At 41.4% G+C, this 24,102-nt stretch overlaps 1 pseudogene; it reads left to right on the top strand.

The window, feature by feature from the left end:
• The first annotated feature begins 2,993 nt into the window (after nucleotides 1–2,993).
• LOC145362376 (Ig heavy chain C region-like) lies at nucleotides 2,994–17,413 on the top strand (annotated as a pseudogene).
• The last annotated feature ends 6,689 nt before the right edge of the window (nucleotides 17,414–24,102 follow it).

The following is a 24,102-nucleotide window of genomic DNA, read 5'->3' as shown; positions in this document are numbered from 1 at the left end:
TTCCGAGCCGCAGGAATACCTCGTCCTTCTCTTCGTGAGGATCAGTTTGCAAACTCCTGATAAACTCGGGATGGATTTCCCTCAGACAGTCTGAAAGAACTGAAGGTATTAGACGGCCAGAAATGGAATAAAGGAGCTGATTCAATTTAACAAATAATGAATTGCAAATGTTGATATGTAGAAGAGCATCTTTCAATACCATTTTTCACTGCTTCCAACAATCCATTCACAGATTCCTCAATCAAAATATGCAGGCATCAAACTGGCATTCATCCAAACACCATTCATTTAAATGTCATTCATTCCTGCATCAACACAGGAATACACTTATTGTTTGCGGGGATTGCGGCATAATATTAATTTAGTTGATCCAGTGATCCAGTGGCCCAGGACAATGATGTGAGGACAGAGATGTAAATCGGGCCATCGCAGCTGGTGGAATTTGAATTCAATTAATAAATCTGGAATAGATACAAGGATATGACTCCAGGTGGACAGTTAAAAAGCTGACTTTTTAATATCTACAGATGTGGCCTGGAAAACCAGTCAGTTCGAGGGAATTTGGGACAGGCAAAAAGTGATGGTCTTTCCAACCAAATATCCCATGAAAACTTAAAGAGAAGTAAAATACAAAAATATATGTTCATGTATTGTCTCTCTGAGACATCTCTCAATTTTCCTGTAATTCTTTCTAGCCATCTATCAAAATATCCTGATGTGTTGGGAAAAAAATCATCATTGTTACAAACAGGGTGCCAGAGAAGCTGCATAACTTTCCTCTCTTTAGAGATGGGAAAAAAAAATCATCTAGATTTACAACAATAAAAACATTCAAGTGCCTCCAGTACTGTTGCTGGGTAGATTTGATTATAAATAGACCTTATTGACAACGTGAAGGGTTTTAAGTTGGCTTGCAGCCAAGCGGTCAGTACTGAGGAAACATATCTTTGAGCTACTGCACAAACAGCGCCAGATGTTTCCTGTCAATAACTTTGAGCATTTGACAGCAGCCTGGATTGCTGCCAAATACTGTGTGGGACAGATTAGCGTGAAGCTGAATGGACAAAATGGGATTCCAACATTTAAACTGTAAATGTTTCATTTCCACAAGAAAGACCCATTTTAAATCGTAATCATTCGAATCAAATATTTTCTTTCAATGTTCTGTTCATTACGTAAGTAAATAGTATCGCAAAACAATAAAGTGACCAGATGTTTTTTTTTCATTTGTATAGCCTCCAAGTAAATGTCATTCCAATAATTAAAGTTTGTTTATTAATCTCTTTATGAAATGCGAGACAGAGAATTTGATGGTCCCAATTTCCCCAGTCAATTGGGATCAGAGCAGTGGCAAAAATGTACTGAAGTAATATTAAAAGAACATCATAAAATTGACATGAACAGCGGGGATTTCTGGAATACTTTGAAAGTTCTGCACCTCATTTAAACAGCAGTGTTTCTTTATATCCGATTTACCGTGTTCTATTGTACAGTATAATCTGATTTCTGTTATTGAAGTGTTCCTCTCATAGCTGCCAATGAGTGGAGAAATGATCAGTTCATAACCTGATTCACTGGAAGATAAAACATTTATTCTTGTGATATTGTGCAATGTGCCGCAAAGTCCTGATATCCTGTGTTCACAATACCGGTGAATATTAGGCAGTCGGTGGCCAATAGAGTGAGCTGCAATGATTTGGATGCTGAAGAAGAACTTTAATGATCTCCGTGTCCTTTCCGATTCATTAACTGCTCCGTCAAAACTAGATTTAATTTTATGTTTCTCTGTCAACTCCTTATTTAATTATCAAGAAGATGGGATTCTTACTATTTTCAAAGGGCTGTCTTCGAGATTGGGCAGTTTGACAAATATAAGGAGAAACATTGTTTTCTGTAAGAGTTTCTTCTCATCTCCAAACCCAAATTGTACAGTGATAGTCATCCACACAGAAAATAGAATCATTTTGTTCATGCCCCGCATTTAATTACAGAAATCGGTAAAATTGTTTTGATTAATTATGCTTTATTATTGTAATGTGACAGAGACTCGGAATTGCTGCGAAATAGACTCTTTATTTACCAAAAATGTTATTTCAGCATTTTTTTTGATTTGTGTTCTTCTTGGGGGCGTGGTAATAAGAGCACCATATTTACAAAGGAATTTGTTTTGTTTTAAATTTAAAAAATTTTGAACTGCAATATAATCATCAGAAATAATGGAGACAATACAATGAACAGATTCAGCTAAACAAATATCCCGATACAGATAAAATGCCCATTTTAATATTAATCTATTGTAAATCTCCGAGTCCATTCTGTTGGGGGTGTGGAAGGTGGGACGTGGATCCAGGCGCCGCCTCCAGCAGGGAATCAACAGGCGGCGCCTGGAGAGCCGCCCCCTTCTGCCGGGTATTTAAATACCGCTCACTGGGACCGGAATCCAACAGCCCGGGAGCTGGTTTGTTCACTCAGTTCCTGACACAACCATTTCCCCCAAATCACCAGAAAGATGAGGTCGGCCATTTCTCTCAGTTTGTTGTTGACTTTCTTATCCCGTGAGTATTTTATTATTATTATTGTCCAAATCTCCCACTGTTACGGTCTTAATGTTAGCCTATCTCTGGAATGTTCCAGAGTCAGCAATAATGTCACCAGTTTAATCCTCGGGTTCTTTGATCTATTTTTACAGATGTCCAGTCGGCCGTTGTATTGACTCAGCCCGAGGCAGAGACCGGGTCTCCCGGAGGCTCCCTGAGACTGACCTGTAAAACCAGTGGGTTCAATCTTGGCAGCTACTGGATGGGCTGGATCAGACAGGTTCCCGGGCAGGGGTTGGAGTGGTTGACCCTCTACTACGATTCATCTTACACCGTCTACTACGCCCCAGGGATTCAGAATCGATTTACTCCGTCCAAAGACCTTTCAAACAGCAACTCCGTTTTGGCCATGACGAACCTTAAAATCGAAGACACCGCCATCTATTACTGTGCAAAATGGCACAGCGAGAGGAACCAGGGCTGGACCCGGACACGAACAGCTCGAGACGGAATTCAGCAACTTCCATTATAACCGAAAGGTAAATATCTGTATTAAACGTGATATAGCCGACAGTGGTCAGAGCCAAACCATTATCTTCTTTAAAAAAAAGTTGCAAAGAAAGCAAATCTAACAAATTCACAGATATAACAGGGTGAGATTTTCACTTATAGTAGTTTCAGCAATTACAACACTGGACAAATTGCTCGCTTTAATATTTCTGTCACATTGTGTTATATAAATAGCTGCCTATATTTTAAATTAGAGCAGAACTGATGGTCCATTTGAAGTGAATGTTGAGCGACAGTACTGAACAGAGTTAGTGCAGTTTTTGTACGGGTTTGTGCCGCTGTGGTCTATATCAGTGGGTCACAGTGCTCAGAAAAGCGACATCCTCATACAAAAACCTCAGAGAAGGACTTTCCTTAATATGTGATCAGTACCACTGCCGAATGACAAAAAAAAAATAAAAATTCAACAAAATAATAGGTAGAAGCAGCATTGCTTTATAACTTAAAATTGTTATAGAACTTCAGGTTTATTTTATTTATTTACATGCTGAATACGCACAGAAAGTTTTAAGGTTCCTAACTCCCTTTATCAATATCATGACCAGTAAAAAATGAAGTATCTCACTGGCTCACTTTTAAACAGCATGGAAACAAGCTTTCGAAATAGCAGTAAAATCAAATCTCTGTATTTTACAGTAAACAGCCGGCAGCAGTATTTGTCATGCTGTGTCTCACTGTGACAGCTGACTACTTCGATTACTGGGGACAAGGGACCATGTTGACGGTGACTGCAGGTAAGAGCCATGCACTTATTGAGTAACTGGTGAACATGTGCCTTCGTTTTATTTTTTTGTCCATACTAATAGTTCATTTGTTTACATATATGTGGGTTTGGTGGATTGCCGATTGTGAATTGTTAGAATGTTTCCTGTGATTCTGCTGCAAAGGGGTTTTAGAATTCCGCTGTTCCTTGGCAATAGGTGCTGCTGAGGAATTCAATTCCAAGTTGTTGTGATCTTGTATTTATCTGTTGACATTACTGTGTGGCTGTGTTATTTTAAAAGCCGAACGTCTGTTGAACAGTTCAGCGTTTCTGCAGTGTTTAATCTCGGCGACATCTAGTGGCTGCGTGTTGTATTATCTACTACACAATTGTTTGAAATCTAACCCAATATTTTTTTTTAAATTCTAAAATGTGTATATTTATCCAGTGAAAATGTTCCACTCACTCACAGTGCTGGTGCTGCTATGCAATATTTTCTGGTTATTGTAAACATTAATTACTTTGATGGGCGAATTGGCTGGAATTTATATTAAACATTTCTGTAAATGTTACATTTGATTCTGTTGTTAGTGTTTGTAGAATTGTGCTGCTTCTGCATGAAGCCGGGTTCAGTCTCTCAGCGTGCTTTTTTTTCTGGTGAGGAGATTATGTATCTGGGTGACTTTAAATACGTAAAATTTGTGAATTAATTTTGTGTTTCTGCATTGTTTGAACTTAGTGACACTGAGCTGTAACACGTTTTGTGATTGAATACCAACATTCTGCGGATTCGCAACTGCTTAACGCATGATGCAAGCAGAAACCAGACAGGCTTTATTGTATTTGTATGTTTAAAACCTGAGGGGATAGCGGTTTACACCACTCGTTTAGAACATAGTTTGTTACTGCATTCACAATTTAGAATACCTGCAATGTTTAATCTCGGAGGCATTTGATGGCTGGAACTTTTATCATCCAAATGTTTAAATATGTTTGAAATGTGACCTAATATAAATAAAATGTGATAAAGTTGTTATACTAATTTCTTGGACATATTCCACGTCCTCGCAATGCTATTAGTTTTATCCCAGATTTCTGTTTAGTTTAATAATTGGTTAAGAGCTGGTTTGCTAGATTCGATATTGAGATTTTTTTTGCAATGTTACATTTGATTCTGTTGCATGGATAATTGAGCTGTTTTTTTGAGAAACGGATTCATTCCTTCATTGATGTATTTTTTTTTGTTTTTCTGCTGAGGAGATTCTGTGGTGCAGTCACTGGGAATGTTTAAAATTTGTGAAATGTTTGGCTTTGTGGCATTATTACTGCGTTGTTTAAATAGTGTTTTAACGGTGCCGTTGAGAGTTTAGATGTTTTCTGGTTGAACACAAACAATCTTTGAGTTCGGAAATCCTTGTAGGGAGAAAACAAGCAGGTTTGGGGACAAAAAAACTACAAGACATCACAACATTTTTATAAATTTTAGCTAACACACAAATTCAAGTAAGCCATGACTTACAACGCTCATTCGGACACTAAGTCTTTGCTGCAATCACAAAATTCTCATGAACAAGTTTTATAGTAAAAAAACTATACGTCAAACAATTAGTAATCAGTAATATAACTCCAGATTCACCTCAGATTATTTTACATGAATAATTTGGCAGCAATCCCCTTTAATAGTTCTGTTGTGTTTTTCACACAATTAACATGACCAGAACATTTTCCAGACTGGAAATATTTTGTGACAATTCCAGAAGCTATTTCAATGATAACCTGCTGTTTTCACAGCAGCGCTCAGTTGAACAAGATACTTTGCATTAATCGGTACATCCCAGATTAAGTTCGCATTCATAGGAATACGAGTTTTGCAGAATAAGACGTTGCTTTTTGACAATTTTTGTATCGGATTTTTGTATTTTTTTATGCAGTTGCAACTAGATTATTCCTTCCAAGTATTTTTTTTAATTAGATATCGAGATAATTAATTACTAATCTCATCTCAAAATTTGTGAAATAGTTTGGCGTTTCTCAATTCTTTTTGCATTGTTTCAACTCAGTGATACTGAGCGGTTCTGGCTAAATGAAAATAAAACTACGTTTGAATATTTTGGTAGGGATAAAGCAAAAAAAGCTTTCGGAAAAAGAATATATATGATAGGGCATTTTATTCATGTTAACTGATGCTGACATGTTAAAATAAATCATTAATTACGTTTCACTGTATCTCTGTTAGGGCCATTACACTACCCTGAATCTGTTACATTTGATGTGCTCATTTTCAGAAAAAAAAAATACATTTTTGCCCAGTTTTTTGGGATTTGAGACAGACAGGGAGATTTTAAAAAGGCAAAGGCAGTTCTAAAATGAACATCAGGTTAATTTTTTATATTGTTTATTTTTGTTGTCGAATTTGATCAGTTAGAATCAAACAGTTTGTACAAATTTGACAGAGTGAACAGAGTTTTCTAACAAATGTAATTCGCTGACACTCAAGCAACATTGTTCACATGATTGTGTTTGAGTTGTAGTAAATTATCAACGGGAACTGGCTAGAGATTGACAAATAAATGTTTGAAATTTAAAAAGATTAATTTATATAAAAATGTTATGATATAAAGATTATAAAAATAATATTAGCATTGCAGTTAATAATGACATCATGTCTCCAATTACTGCTGAACACAGGATAGAATTATGGGAAGAATAAATGATAGAATAGAAGAATTGACTCTATCTGAACTTTGTGTTTAATTCTTATTAAATATTATGATGAAGAAAAACTTACATCCTGCATCACGTTATAGTGTTACAGCGGATTTGAATCAATTGTACTCTTTGTGTTTGCACGGTATAATTCAGCTTTTCTTTAATTAAACAATGTGTTCAGTAATTAAGTTATGTGGATGGTCTAAATTACTATATCTCGGAAGCAGTATTATTGATTTTAAACTGCCAGGCCATTATAGTCTATCCAAACTCAGAGGTATGCATTTTTAACATGTTTGTAGATCATAATAAATTATTTGTAGTGAAAATAAAGTATGACAATATGATTAAACTGAAGTAAATGAATGGCAGATGTCTAAAAGTTTCCATTCAGTAATTTTAATTATTGTTTAACATTGTCTAAGATTGAATTGTAACTTAATTATTTAACAATGTTGGAGGGAGAAGCACGTTTGGCATGATTGCAAACCCATTTTATTACTGAGTTCAAAACAGCTGACAGGAGAACGAACTGCCAATTAACAAGAACTTAAAATATAATATTGGTGCTGATTAATTAAAAACAAAAAAACACTTGAATATTGCACTGGCATGCAAAATACAATCCGTTTTAGAGAGTATTTAATTGTATCGAAAATGAATTCAGAAACAAAACCTTTATTTCATCAGCTATGATCAGCTCAATAAAATGTTTTTCCTTGTTTTTTTTGTTGGCAATGATTTTCAAAGCAAATGTTTATTGGTTTGTTGACTTCTTACTGTGTTACTCAATCTCTCTTACGCATATTGGTTTGTTGAGTTCTTACTGTGTCACTGCAGCTCTGTTAGGGACATTGAACAATTACTGTGTCACTGCATCTCTGTTAGGGCCACTGAACTGTCCTGAATCTCTTATTTTTGATTGCTCATTTTCAGCGAAACGGCATTTTTTACATTGTTTTCGAGGAGTGAGATAGTTACATAATGAGAATTCGAAAGGAGTTCTGAAATGAATAACAGTTTAATTTAAAATAGGTTATTGATGTTCTATTGTGAGTTGAACATTGATCAATCAGTCTGAATGAAATTGATAGATTGAAAAAAAAATCTATCTGCTGGGCACTCAACTGTTTCACCGTTTCTAGCAGTTTGACTTGATATTTGACTCGGCGTCTCAGAAATGAAATCCCTAAAGCCTATTGTGACCATCAGAGAGAGCAGAAAGTTCAGACTGTAGAGGGAGAATTGTGTGATTTTTACGTAGTGATGTGCCGGCTTTGGGAATGTTCGATGAACAAATGCGAAGTGAGATTTACGATATCGTGCTCCGTAATATAACAGTCCCTGTCCTATTCAGTATGAAACTTCACGGGGCAAATTTACTTGCATCTTTTGTTTAATCTTCTAAAGGCATTTTAGAGTTATTTGCTCAGTTAGAATTTTAATCTTCCCTAAAAGTTCCTTGAGAAAGTGTCGATATGAAGCATTCTTCAATGACTGCAGTGCATATGCTGCAGGCATCCGCCCTGCTGTTAGGCAGAAAGTTCCAGGATTTTGACCCAGCAATTATGAATGAGTTGAGATATTGTTTCAGGTCAGGATGGTGTGTGTTTTGGAGGGGAGCTTGCAGGTTATAGTGTTCATATGTGGCTGCTGCCCTTGTCCTGTTGGGATGTAAAGGCAGCGGGTTTGGACAGTGTATTCTACGGAGCCTTGGTGAGTTGCTGCAGTGCATGTTGTATATAATACACACAGTGCTGGCACTGCTTGTTATTGATGGAGAGAGTGAATAGGGTAAATGAGGGGGCGGATAATCTTGTGGGTGGCTTTGCCCTGGAATATGTCAAACTTCCTGAGTTTTTACAAATTTCGCTCATTGAAGAAAGAAGAATTAATCAATTGTGACTGACTTGTCAACGATTTAAATGTCTTTCCAACCCTTGGCCCGCGATGCGTATTGTGCTCAGTTGTGACTCACACTTACTGTATGTCCCAGTGAGTATGTGTGGAGTAAGGGGGCTTTTCCAGACTGAACCAGCCAGATAAAGACTTACACACCCTCACACACACGAATGCACAGAAACACATTATCGTAGTTTCTCACACATGCAGCACATACATACTCACACTTGATTCTCTCACACACACTGAGATGCACATTCTCTCTCTCTCTCTCTCTCTTCCACGTTATACATGCATTCTCAAATACAAATACATACATACTATCAGTTTCAGACCCCATACACAGAAGCACTCACACGCACACACACCCACACGCAATCTCTCTTACACATAGACACACTCTCTCAAATATGTACGGTCTCACACTTTCGCATATCACTCTCACATGCACTCTGTCTTCCGGACTCTGTCACATATGCTCAAGCTGGCTCACATTTATTCATACATGCTCTCTCATAATTCCTCTTGCAGACGCACGTCTCTCTCTTACACACACACGCACACATGCATGTTTTTTTTATCTCTCTTGCACACACTACCTGTACATTCTTGCTCTCTCATACTGGTTCTCTCACAATCACAAACACATGCGCACACACTAACACGCTCTCTTATACACAACCATAGTCTCTCACATAAGCAGGCTCAGGCACGCATGCTCCCTTACACACACACACACCCGAACACACACATGCACTATCCCGCTCACATTCCCTCTTCCGTACTCTCACTCCATCTCTCTCGCATTCACAATCTCTCTATCTCATACAAGCACTTGCACACACATTCTCTCACATCGGCATATACTCCTCTCTCTTTCACACATTCAGTCCCTTACACATTGTCTCACACATACACAATCTTGCTCTCAAACACCGTCTCTCACAAACATCCTCTCACTCACATGCACAGTCTCTCCGTCTCTCACAGACGAACACGCATGTATACACAAGGTATCTCTCTTAAACATTCCAACTACCACAAACACATGTTCTCTCAACAGTTATTTCACTCACATGCACTCACACATCCACTCTAATTTTCACCCTTTTTTTCTCGCTCGCATGTACTGTCCCCGCCTCTCTCTTTCTCCACACACACACACACACACACACACACACACACACACACACACACACACACACACACACACACACACACACTTTGAAGAACAGAGACACCCTCACACACAAAGAATAACTCTTCGAACATACAGTCTCTCACACACACACACATTATCTATCTCGCATATCCTGTCTCTCACGGACACCTCTCTTCTTGCACATACAGACCACTGTCTCACACACGGGTAAAAAAACACTCATGTCTCGAACACACTCTCACACACAACTCTCTCTCTCACACACGCACACACAAGTATTTCGCTCTCTCTCTTTCTCGCTCCCTCTCTCTCTCTCTCTCTCACACACACACACACACACACACATACACACTCAAACACATTATTCTACCACCCACACACATTGCACATATCTTTCTCACTGCTATGCGATCCCATGCATACTTTCAGACACTCACGAAAATATTTTGCTTTCCAATAGGCACCCCCTCTCTCTCTCACTGTCTTTCACGTGAATGCATCACTCTCTCCAAAGTGTTGGAGAGGTATGTGAGCATACCCTCCCCCTCAAGCACAAACTCTCTTTCACAGACACACTTTACCTCACATAGACACTCTCCTTTTCACATAAACACACACTCAATCACGCACAAAATCTCACACAGACTCTCCACACACACTGTCCCCGCCTCTCCACACACAAGCACTTTCAAGAAGAGACAAACCGTCAAACACAAATAATAACTCTTCAAACACACATTATTTCTCTCAAACACACACACACATCATCTCACACACCCTTTCTCTCACGCACACTCTCCCCTCTTGCACTCACAGTCCACTGTCTCACAGACGTACAAACGCAATCTATCACACACAGGCACTGAAACACACACATTCTCTCTCTCTGACTCTGTCTGTCTGCCTCTCTCTCTCTCTCTCTCTCTCCCTCACACATACACACACCCTCTTACAAATTTCCATCTCACATACGTCAGAGTGACTGTCCTTGATATCATAGAATAGAATCATAGGATCCTACAGTGCAGAAGGAGGCCATTCAGCCCATCGAGTCTGAATCAACACCAATCCCGCCAAAGCCCTAGTCCCATAAGCACATGGATTTACTAGACCCCCCTGACACTAAGGGGCAATTTGGCATGGCCAATCCACCGAACCCGCACATCTTTGGATTGTGGGAGGAAGCAGGAGCACCCGAAGGAAACCCAAGCAGACACGGAGTGAACGTGCAAACTCCACACAGACAGTGACCCAAATCGGGATTCGAACTGAGGCAACAGCGGTAATCACAGTGCCATCGTGTCATCACACCTCTCCCTCAACACCACCTCCGCCCCCCCACCCCCCTCGCCTGGTAGAATTTGAATGAGGGTGGGATCGAAAAGCCCGATAATACTCAAGTCAATAAGAGTCGGCGGGAAATTCTTCTCGGTTTGCAGTCATTCTTATCACAAAGCTGGATGGTAATGGTTGATGGAGATCAAACATCTAAGTTCATCCAAGTTCGGATATCACTGCAGGAGTCCGGCAGGGGACTGTTCTGGGACCAACAATCTTCTATTGCTTCATCAATGACACATTTCATCCAACATGAGGTCAGAAGTAGGGATTTCCATGTGTTACACCGGACACAAAGACACAATCAATAAGAAGGGATCTGGCTGAGACTAAGTCCGCCTGGCTCCCCAATACTGGTGTAAACTTGGTGTTTGATTCCTGTGTGACCCTAGTTTTGCTGGAAGCTTCCCTTCCAGCTCCCTCAGTCTGTCTATTTGTTCGCTGATCCGTGTTTCTTAAAGAAAGGCCCCGACATTAAAGCAGCTGCCCGGTGATCTACACTGATTCCTGACTTTACACAGCCCTGTTACTGAAAGCTGATCAATGGAGAGAATCGAGAAAAGATCGATGGAGAGGGAGAGGAGGAGGTGGCTCACTGACTCTCTCACCCTCACCCACACTGACTCACTCACCCTCAGTCTCTCATCCTCACTCATAATCTTCACTCTTTCTCCCTACCTTATCTACCTTTCCTCGCTGAGTCACCCTCACTCACTCTCCCTCACACTCACTCTCCCTCACACTCACTCTCCCTCACTCACACTCTCCCTCACTCACACTCTCCCTCACTCACACTCTCCCTCACTCACACTCTCCCTCACTCACTCTCCCTCACTCACTCACTCTCCCTCACTCTCTCAAACTCACTCACTCAAACTCACAAACTCACTCTCCCTCACTCACTCTCCGTCACTCACTCAAACTCACAAACTCTCCCTCACTCACTCTCCCTCACTCACTCTCCCTCACTCACTCTCCCTCACTCACTCAAACTCACAAACTCTCCCTCACTCTCCCTCACTCTCCCTCACTCTCCCTCACTCTCCCTCACTCATTCTCACTCTCCCTCACTCTCCCTCACTCTCCCTCACTCATTCTCACTCTCCCTCACTCTCCCTCACTCATTCTCACTCTCCCTCACTCTCCCTCACTCATTCTCACTCACTCTCCCTCACTCACTCTCCCTCACTCACTCTCCCTCACTCACTGTCCCTCACTCACTCACTCTCACTCACTCACTCAAACTCACAAACTCACCCTCAGAATCTCAATGGCGTTCATTCACCCTGAGTCACTCGTCCTCACCCTCTCACTCACTCACAGTCACACACATTCACTCACTCACTCTCATCTATCCTCACTCACTCACCCACACTCATTCACACACAGACCCACACATTCCCCCCCCCCCCCGCCAACACACACACAGACAATACAATTCCACCCTGATAAAAAGACAACCTTGAAAGTCTTCCCCGAGTGAACACCGACACCCCGATTGGTGTGACACCTGCAGCATATTCTCGTTGAATGAGTAAGATGTTGTTGTTTGAGAAATAAATAGTTGCTGCAACAATTGAGACAATCTTTGCTCTTCTTTGTTAATCCAATGAATGATATGCCATTTTGACACTGTATGAATGTATTTTTCTTCTTAATTTGCTAGAGGTGGAGACAGGGATGTGAGTTTCTTCAGAGATGACTTTTCCCAATTGATAGAAATAACACAATCTTAAAGGTAGATATAGGATTAAATCTGGAAATATTAGGATAAGTTCATAATTCTAATCAATGTTCAGGATAGAAGCACAGAAAATAGAAGCAGGAGTGGTCATTTAGCCCTCTGAGCCTACTCCGCCATTCACTTTGTCAGATCTCATTCATATCCTGATCATACCTATTACCCATATCCCTCATCAATATCCTGATCATACCTAGAACCCATATAACACCAAGAGCTATATCTAATATAGAAACATATTTGTAACAACATGACTGATGACTTAATAGACGCAAATGAGAGTTTAACTTGTTCAATCGGCTATTCTTTCCCAGCGACACCGTCTCCGCCCACTCTCTACAGCCTGGTCTCCTCCTGTCAGCAACACAACTCCGACGGCGCCGTCACCTACGGCTGTTTGGCGATGGATTACTCTCCACATGTCTCCAAACTGACGTGGAAGAAAAATGGGCAGCCAATCACCAGTGGGTTTAAGACTTACCCGTCAGTGAGAAACACGAAGGGGACCTACACACGGAGCAGCCAGTTAACCATCACTGACTCAGCGAGAGAATGCCCCAGAATTGACTGCGAGGTTCGACACAGTGACTCAGACAAGAGCGTTGAAATGTCATGTAAGTGTTGTGAAACCTGGGTAAGAGAGGGGCGCTGTGATTGAACTGTATAAGGTCTTAGTTATAACCGATTTGTATCAATTTGAAAAATGTAAATTGTGCAAAATCCAGGTAAGTATCTACTGACTGACAAGTTACTCAGAACGAGAGAACCATCGAAATGTTACGGTGCAGAAGGAGACCATTTAGACCATCATGTCTGTGCTGTCCAAAAGTGACAACAAAGAAACTAGCCATTCATTTTAAGCCCACTTTCTAGTCCTTGCTTCGTAGCCTTGTCGGTTAAAGCACTTGAGATGCAGATACAGACACATTTTAAATAATCATGCTTCCTGGTGATTGAGGCCTCCACTTGGGGAATGAATTATTTCTACCTACGTCCCGTATAATTTTGTGAACCACAATTACGTCACACCTCAGCCTCCTTTTTTTCTAAGGAGAACAATTCCTGCCTATTCAATCTCGCCTCATGGCTGCAATGTTCAGGCCCTGGCAACATTCCTGCAAACCTCATCTCTCTCCAGAGTCATTACGTCATTCCTGCAACGTGATGGCCAGGACTATGCAGCAAACTCCAAACGTGGCCTAACTCGTGTGTTACACAGCCCCATCATTACATCACTGATTTTGTTTTCAATACCTCACACATTGGAGGAATTAATCCGAAATGCTTTCTTGATCAACTTGTCCAGTTGCCCTACCATCGAAAAACAGCTGTGGACATGCACTACAAGGTATTGCATTTTCTCAATCTCTCTCAACCTTCTGTTTTATTGACTACTCCCTTGCTTTGTTTGCCCTCCGCAAATGCATTGCGTGACACTTTTGACGGTTGAATTCTATTTGCCATTTCCCTGCCAATTCAACAAAACCATGGACACAATTCTTAAATCGGCAGCTCTGTTGCTAAAGTAAAAGAACTAATTTTAATTGTTGTCAATTGAATTTTCAAGTGATGCCTAAACATGTGTTTGTTGAAGGTGTCATCCCCCCAACTGTAATCCTCACCATGAGTTCCAGTGAAGAAATCACAAGCAGGAAATCTGCAACCATCGTCTGTTCAATCATCGATTTCCAGCCAGGGTCACTGACGGTGAAGTGGCTGAAGAATGGGGAACCCGTGGATTCAGGAATTGTCACCTCTCCCGCCTGTCAAGTGAACGGGAACTTCTCGGCCAGCAGCCGGCTGACAGTCTCCGCTGGGGAATGGTTCAGCAAAGCGTTCTATACCTGCCAGGTCACTCACCTAGGAGACACTCAGAGTATGAACATCAGCGCATCTCAGGGTAAGAGAGTCAAACAGAGGGCAACATATATAATTCTGATGTTAATCAGAATTAGGGACCTATTAATGTTGGTACAACGCATAGAATAACTTGTAAGTTATTTTCATGTAATTTGCTGCATTAGGACAAGGCCTCCTTCAGAATTTCATCACAAAAGCAATTGTTTGTTATCCCTTCATGAGAGGTGCATTTATTTCCCAAACCCGGGGGCACTTCAATGTCAACCATGTTGCTGTGAATCTGGAGTCACAGGCATACCAGGCCAGATAAAGACAGCGGATGTACTTGTTAAAGAGGATTTGTGAACTAGAAGAGGTTTTACAGCAATGGCTTCATGACAACCATTTCAGCTTTTAATTATACATTTTTATAGAATTCAGATTTAATATTTGCAATGATGGGATTCGAATCTGCGTCTCCAGAACCTTGCCCTAGGTTACATGCCCATTGATAACACCATATGCCACTGCCTCCCCTTAAAGGAATGCTCACTTCCATTTTGAAGTAATATAGTGAGAGAGATGGCCTTGATGTCAACGTTTTCTTCCCCTGAGGCAACTGGTAAGATTTAGAGAGAAAGTGGGGATCGGACTCTTTCACAAGTCACAGCATAGGGGTGAAATTTCAGAAAGTGCATCCACCCTATGTATAAACTAACGCCCAGTACTGTTTTCCCTGAGTTCAGGATGGTGTATTGTTTGGGAATCCTGCAATGTTGATTTATGAAAATGGCACCGCTGCTACAATACTATAATAAAGGGAATAAGTTCATAAAACAAGCTGGTTTTTCATCGCCCATCGATGTTGAAAGGTGATAGTTAGAGGTTGATATATTGAAGGCGACTTCATCTTCTTCAGGCTGAAGACAGCTGTCCTGCTTCTGAAGGGGAACTAGGGTTGATTTTCATTTTTCATTCTCAGGTCCTCTCCAGTGCCTTGATACCACAGTGAAGATACAGCCACCACCAATAGAACAGGTCTTACTGGAGGCGACCGTGACCTTAACCTGCATCATTTCTAATGCTCCTGATGGAGTTAACGTGTCCTGGATCCGAGACAGGAAGTATTTGAAATCAGAGATAGCCGAAAAGCCCGGAGCGGATCCTGACAGCGTGATCAGCAAATTAAACATCTCGACACAAGCCTGGCTGAGTGCGGCTGTGTTTGAGTGCGTGGTGAGCCATCAGGATCTGCCGACTCCTCTAAGAACATCTATCCACAAGGAAACAGGTGAGCTGAGAGATTGAAACAATAAATGTAGGGTCAACGACAGGGTTCTGAGCAATGTGGAGGAACAGGGAGATCTTGGGGTTCATATCCACAGGTCTTTGAAAGTTGCCTCTCAAATGGATAGAACAGTGAAGGCTTACAGTGTGTCAGGGTTTATTGACAGGGAGTTTGAGTTTAAAAGCCGTGTAGTTATCAGCAACTGTATCGGACCTTGGTGAGACCACATTTGGAATATTGTGTTCAGTTCAGGTCACCTCACTATAAGAAGGATGTGGAAAGATTCGAGAGAGTGCAGAGGAGATTTACCAGGATGCTGCCTGGTTTGGAGGGTAGGTCTTTTGAGGGAAAGTTTGAGGGAGCTGGGGCTTTTCTCTTTAGAGCGGAGGGGGATGAGAGGCGACTTAATAGAGGTTTATAAGATGATGAGGGGTAGAGATAGATTGGACGTGCAGAGACTATTTCCTCGGGTGGATGTAGCTGCTACTAGGGGGCATAACGTTGAGGTTCATGGTGGAAGATATAGAAGGGATGCCTGAGGTAGGTTATTCAATCAGAGAGTGGTTGGGGTGTGGGATACACTGCCATCTGTGATAGTGGGGTCGGACACTTTAGGAACTTTCAAGCGGTTATTGGGTTGGCACATGGAGCACTCCAGAATGATAGGGAGTGGGATAGCTTGATCTTGGGTTCGGACATAGTTCGGCACAACATTGTGGCCGAAGGGCCCTACCGTGCTGTACTGTTCTGTGTTTCTATGTTTCTATGTAAATGCATCACTGTGTCTATCTCCAGTGAAAGTGTACTAGTCAATATTTAGTATTCAGTGCATTAATGGTCTCCCCTGAACTAAACGACTCTGGGCCGATTGATATTTTTATGGGGAGTTTGATGTGTTGATGAGTGAAAAGTGAACTGAAGGCGATGTTATTGGGTTTAGAATGAAGAAGAAGGGAGGAGCCTCATGTGGAGCATCAAAAATAAAAACTGAAAAGAAAAGTAGATCAGTTGAGCCGAATGGCCTGATTCTGTGCTGTAAACTTTCTGAAACTTTCCAGTCCGCCCCCCTGAGTTATTTGAGAAAACAATTGTGTTCACCTGTCCTCCAAGCTGGAAGTAAAAATTGAAACGTTTAAAATCAAAATCGAAGCACATTTTCCTGATATCTCACCAGCGGTTTCATTGTCTCCAGAATTCTCCAGTTTATTGATATTTATTGTACATTTTCTGCAGATCCAAATCCGCGGGTACCGGTCGTCTCTGTCCTCCTGCCCTCGGCAGAAGAAGTCTCCGCTCAGAGTTTCGTCTCCCTCAGCTGCTTAGTGAGAGGTTTCTCTCCCCGAGAGATCTTTGTCAAGTGGACCGTCAACCACAAGCCAGTGAATCCCGGGACCTACAGGAACACCGAGGTGGTGGCGGAGAACGGCAGTAGCTCCTTCTTCATGTACAGCCGGTTATCCATTGCAGCAGAGGAATGGTCCAGCGGCGCTTCTTACTCCTGTGTGGTGGGACATGAAGCCATCCCCTTGAAGATCATCAACAGAACAGTTGACAAATCCAGCGGTAAACCCAGTTTTGTGAACATTTCCTTGCACTGATGGACACTGTTAATTCATGTCAATGAGTATCACTTGGTTACGTTAAAAACTACAATAAAAATAATAAAATAATTTTCCTCTAACGATAAATGAAATACCCAATCGCTTCATTGATTGCTTTTCAGTTTTCCTTCCAGTAGATTTTTTTTTGGTTTGAGTCAGATATTTTCAGGACTCAGATCGAAGTCTTGTTGAACCAATGCGCCCAGCTCAGATCCACCCTGTCTTAGAGACAGAGTAGAGCACATTTGTTCTAGGATTCTCCAAAATGTATTCACCGTCTTTCCTCCCTGAGGAAAAATCAGACAATTTCAACATTTGCGGCAAACATTCTCAATATTTAGATCTCGGTGTTTGTGTTTCTCTCATTGTCCATGCCTTTACCTTTTCATTGTCAGCTTTAAGCTGCTGCATCACACCCACTGAACAGAAGTGAGGGTCACACATAATCATCGAGAAATAATCCCCCATCAGATTGAGGGAGAGTGAAATTGTTAACATACCGGATTCCTACTCACCCAACAAAGACAGGGAAGGATCAATAGCTAATTCATATACCACAACTTCCTCAATGAAAAGAGGAAGGATGTCATTATTTAGTCTACTGCATCTCCACCCCCTCCGTGCTTAGAACCATCAGGGACATTGCATCACAGGGTAGAGAGAGGGAAAATATGAGCTCACTCTCCTCCCTATCCCTAAGTAGTGTGTTTGGAAGGGAACAGCTCTATAAGATGGAGTCAGTTGCAAACAGTACAAATTAGCTTCCTTTTTTTAGCTACAGATTTTGAAGTTTCATTATCATTATCAAAGTATCACTGAAGTATATAATACACATAAACTAATGTGTGCATATATATCTATGCAAAATATTTCAAAAATGTCTCAGCACTCTTGTTCCTGTTAATCATGTGCTGACATTGATTTCCAGAAATACAAATTTAAACACATAATTGAATCCTCCCCGGTTTTCACTGTTCTGTTACTGAGGTTTCTGAGGTGCATCAATTAATTATTTCATTCACTCTCCTGATATCACCGTGCCACTCACATAAAAGAAACTTAAACAGCAGATTCTGAACATGTGCCCCATTGTTCGGATTGTTTGGATCATATTCAGTTAACAATTGCCGGTTAAACCTGAAGCAACAGTTAAAAAAAATACACACTGACAATACTACACAAAACTGTCACAATTAGAAATACAGGTGTCGTCGTACACACACACACGCGCGCGCGCACACACACACACACACGCACACACACACGAACATATAGACTCACACTTGTACAAACAGGCACTTCAACATCAACATACACACACAATCAAATATGTACAAAAGCACACACATATACACATAAAACACACAAGGGTGCTAAATTGGGGGAAGGCTAGATACAGCCGGATTAGGCAGGAGCTTAGGGATATAGACTGGGATAGGCTGCTGGAAGGCAAGACCACGTGAGGCATGTGGGAGTATTTCAAGGGAAAACTGCAAAGGGTGCAGGAAAGGCATGTGCCGGTTAGGAGGAAGGATGGGAAAGGCAGGATTAGGGAACCATGGATTACTAGAGATATAGAAGACCTGGTTAGGAAGAAACGAGAGGCGTATGTCAGGTCTAAGCAGCTGGGAACGGAGAGAGCGTTGGAGGAATACAGAGAGAGTAGGAGGGATCTCAAACGGGGAGTTAGGAGAGCAAAGAGGGAGCATCAGATGGCTTTGGCAGGTAGGGTTAAGGAGAATCCAAAGGCGTTTTACTCCTATCTTAAGAACAAAAGGGTGGCTAGGGGTAAAATCGGTCCTCTCAGGGACAGACGTGGGGAATTGTGCTTCGAGGCAGAGGGAATGGGGGAGATCCTGAATGAATACTTTGCATCGGTATTCACGAAGGAGAGGGGCTTGATGTCTAGTACGGTCATTGAGGGAGCGGTAGACCAATTCAAAGATCTATTGATTACGAGGGAAGAAATGTTAGGGCTTTTAGATGGCATTAAAACTGATAAATCTCCGGGGCCCGATTGCATTTATCCTAGGCTGCTTGGAGAGGCGAGGGATGAGATTGCTGGGCCTCTGACGTGAATCTTTGTCTCTTCTTTGGACACGTGTGAGGTCCCAGAGGACTGGAGGATAGCGAACGTGGTCCTGTTGTTTAAAAAGGGTAGGAGGGATAGCCCAGGTAACTATAGGCCGGTGAGCTTAACGTCAGTGGTAGGTAAGTTGATGGAGAGGGTTCTTAGAGATAGGATGTATGCGCACTTAGAGAGTTGCGATCTGATTAAGGATACGCAGCATGGCTTTGTCAAGTGGAAGTCTTGCCTTACAAATCTGGTAGAATTCTTTGAGGAGGTGACAAAAACCGTCGACGAAGGACGACCCATTGATGTCGTCTATATGGATTACAGTAAGATGTTTGACAAAGTCCCTCATGGTAGGTTGGTACAGAAGATTAAAGCTCATGGGATGTGTGGTCAGATATCTAGATGGGTAGAGAACTGGCTTGCAAAGAGGAGCCAGAGAGTAGTAGTGGAGGGGTCTTTTTCTAGCTAGAGGTCTGTCACTAGTGGGGTGCCACAGGGCTCAGTACTGGGACCTCTTCTCTTTGTAGTGCATATAAATGATTTGGAAGAGGGAGTAGGTGGTGCGATCAGCAAATTTGCTGATGACACCAAGATGGCTGGATTGGCGGGCAGTGAGGAGCAGTGTCCGGCAATACAGCGGGATATTGATAGGCTGGTTGATTGGGCAGATACGTGGCAAATGGAGTTTAATCCGGACAAATGTGAGGTGATGCATTTTGGCCGGAATAATGTAGGGGGGAGTTACATGGTAAAGGGTAAGCCTGTAAGGAGTATAGAATCGCAGCGAGACCTGGGTGTGCAAGTGCACAAGTCTTTGAAGGTGGCAGTGCAAGTGGAGAGTGTGGTGAAGAAAGCCTATGGTATGTTAGCCTTTATAGGAACGGGTATAGAATATAAGAGCTGGAGTCTAATGTTGCAGTTGTACAGAATGTTGGTTAGGCCGCATTTGGAGTACTGCGTCCAGTTCTGGTCGCCTTACTACCGGAAGGACGTGGAGACTCTGGAGACAGTGCAGAGGAGGTTTACCAGGATGTTGCCTGGTATGGAAGGACTGGGGTATGAGGAAACATTGAAGAAATTGGGTCTCTTTTCCCTTGAAAGACACCGACTGAGGGGGGATCTAATAGAGGTATATAAGATTATGAAGGGTATAGATAGATTAAACAGAGGTAAGCTATTTCCTATGATAGAGACACGTAGGACAAGGGGCCATGGACTTAAGGTGAGGGGGGAGAGGTACAATACAGATATTAGAGGGAGGTTTTTCACGCAGAGGGTAGTGGGTGTATGGAATACTCTGCCAAGTAAGGTGGTGGAGGCAAACACGCTTGAGTCATTTAAGAGAAACTTAGATAGGCACATGACTGGGTTGGAGATGGGTGGATATAGGAGATTGTTTTAAAGAAAGATCATTAGCATTGAGGCGTCCCTGGTAATGTAGATGGGTATGGTATGATAATAATGTTTTTCTCATTTCATTCACAGGTTTTAAGTCAGTCCACCTCGTGTCCAACGAGGGGCACACACGCGATTGGTCGTACTGGGGCTGCTCTTGGTTGTTCAGGATTGGCCTAGTGCTTCCGGTCGTAGTGTGTGCCTAAACTGGACAAGATACTGGGCAAGACGACAGCTCAGTGACTATCGCGCATTGCTGTGCAGACACATGGATTTGGGCCGGTGTCTGTGGGAGTTTGCGCATTCTCCCCGTGCTTGCGTGGGTTTTCTCCGGGTGCTCCGGTTTCCTCCCACACCCCAAAGATGTGCTGTTAGGCTGATTGGCAGGAATAAATTGTCCCTAAATCAGTTTCCCTCAATCTGGATGGCCATAAAACATTAGACAGTGGTCGTGGGGGGAGAGGGGGACTGGTGGTGTTGAGATGGCGGCGCGGGCTCGTTGGGCCGAAGGGCCTGTTTCCCGGGCTGATTTTGTTCTTTGTTCTTTGTTTGTACATACACTTGCATGAGTCGGTACACAGGCCCAAACACAAACACATACATGCATAGACACAAATCAGACAAATACACGTGCATGCAGACCCACATAAATGCACAAACACATACATACACTCAAATAAGTATATATATTAGCAGACATTCACTCTGACAGGAATATAGATATAGAGACACACAATGTTATACACATTAACAGGTATATATGGAAATGCAAATAAACAAATAAGCAGTCTGCATATAGATGAACTGACAGCAAAACATTTGCACGCAAACATGTAGACATAAACATTAGCATGCTCATACAGAACAGAATACCATAGCACACATTACTACATATCGAAACACAAACATATATCAAGATATCGTTGTGAAGAACTATCAACACGTATACACATACATACATGTTAAAAGGTACACACACAGACACATGGGGAAACAAACGCAAACAGAAAAGGAAACAAACATTACTAGAATGACAGAAGTTAAGACATAGTAATAGATAGAAACGCATGTGCATCCATTAAGGGTGGCATTAATACATATACATAAATTTAACTCAATAATAGAGCCATACATACACAATGACAGGAGAATAACACGTACACACAGATGCAGACGCACAACTGCACAAGTCAACAAACGGAGGCAAATAAACGCGTATATTAAGACTCTTGTACATATATTAACTCAGAGCCAAAGATTAATGCAGAACACGAGATGCTCATGCACATGCACATAAATGCAAAATCTTACATTCATATGGTAGGTAAATGACGAAAGTAAAATTTAAATATGAATTTTGATGGACTTATCTACCGACAACTCGTCCAATGTGCATTGCAGCGAAAACACGTTGAGAAACTGAATTAAGCTAGTGATCTTCTAACCATTACCACCACAAATAAGAAAAGATCAGAAATTACATCCCAGTTCTTAAACAGCAGCATCCACAGTTTACAGATGAGTCACCATCTGTGGAAACAATCATTGATCAGTGAACGTTCCTCAATAATATTCATATATTCTCATAATATTCTTCAGTAAGGGACTCTGACAAACAGTTCGAAAATTAACTGATTCTCAAGAAACCACCTTCAGTGCTTTCTGATGTGGACTGTCCAAGGAATGTACATAAAGATCAAGTGTGAAAATAGTTACAGAGGTCAGTTACTGAGTGTCCTGAACTTAAAAGTCGAAATACATTGAAAATTATAAGAGAAAATGAATTAACAGTTTATGAAGGAGAACGCGAAAAGAAAAATAACAATAAGATTCCCTGGATAAATAAAGTAATCTAATTTCATTTCCTGGTCTCCGCCCCCAGACCCCACCGACCGCATCTGGATTGAAGGCCATGAGGATGATAACAGCAACATCTGGACAACCGCTTCCACATTCATCGTCCTGTTCTTCCTGAGCATGTCCTACAGCACTGTGGTCACTCTGGTGAAGGTGAGATGATTCAATTCACTCACATTTCAAACTGGCAGAATGGATTTGAAAAATCTCTCAATGTTTCACTGATTAAAAACTCTAACATTAATGTCCCGCATCAGAAACATCTGCTTCAATATTGTATCTTTCTCTTACAGATCAAATGACGGGTTGAACTTTGGACGCTGAAGATTTCCCTCAGCTGATTATCAAGATCTCTGTACGGCTCAACTACAATATCAGCTCTCGGTGACTGTATCAGTAAAATTCTCCCAGCTTATCATTCTGAATCTGTAACTAAGGCTACCTTAGATTTTATTTCAGTTTTCAGTGTAAATTGTCTGAGGCATTTTTGTTATAATGTAATTATAGTTAATAGTTTCCCCATAGTTCAAATTTCATGTATAAATAAGAAACTTGTTTTATTTCTTATTCACATTTGTTAATTCCTCTTCCGATTAATGTCCTGTTTTCTATTTTTGGTGTATGTAACAGATGTCCAAATATTGACGGATTCCTTGTGCATGTGTTCTATTTTCAATGTAATGTTCGATCGTTATGTTCACTTTTTTAACTTAAAAAAAATCGTTTTAAAATATTCTCTGAATTTTTAAAATAAACATTGAATAAAAATTTAACCATCTCTGGCTTGGCTTTATTCCGTTCTCTAAAACCCATCAACTCCGTTCCATTTCCCTATTATAGGGTTTCCCCCGCCCCCCACCCCCTCCCCCAGACAGGTATGTCCCCCCAGTCATGTATGGGATGTGGTTGAACTCAAGGCCCTTCCCTGAAAGAGTCACTGCGCCACCCAGTGATCGACCCGTGTAAAAACACCTTCATCTCTGCCTTCTTGTGATAAAATCCAGAGACAGAATGAGTGAACATTGAGGAGACATCGGTGATTTCATTCATAAACTGGTCTGTCACTGAAGAGTTTCAGATAATTCTAAACAGCAATGGCTCTGCTTCATCAGAGGGCGATGCAGGACAGTGCTAGGCAGGAAATTGCTCCCGTTGCACTGCTCCTTAAAAGCACTATCGGCATCGCTACAGCGTGGTTTAACAGAATTAATCTCTCTGTACATTGTCCGATGAAACAATTTCAAGGCAGGCATACCACAAGCTAGATAGAGAACACATACAGAGCAGTCATGCAAATCATGAGGTGAAACAAAGAGACTGAGGTGTATTTCACATAAGCACATTATGGATGACAAATTTCCAAATTGTGACTAGTATTATGGG

Source organism: Carcharhinus amblyrhynchos, unplaced genomic scaffold (assembly GCF_965287045.1).
Source record: "Carcharhinus amblyrhynchos unplaced genomic scaffold, sCarAmb.v2.hapA scaffold_38, whole genome shotgun sequence".
NCBI classification, from domain to species: Eukaryota; Metazoa; Chordata; class Chondrichthyes; order Carcharhiniformes; family Carcharhinidae; genus Carcharhinus; species Carcharhinus amblyrhynchos.
Note: the sequence above shows the minus strand (reverse complement) of the source record. Positions and strands in the feature narration are given on the sequence as shown.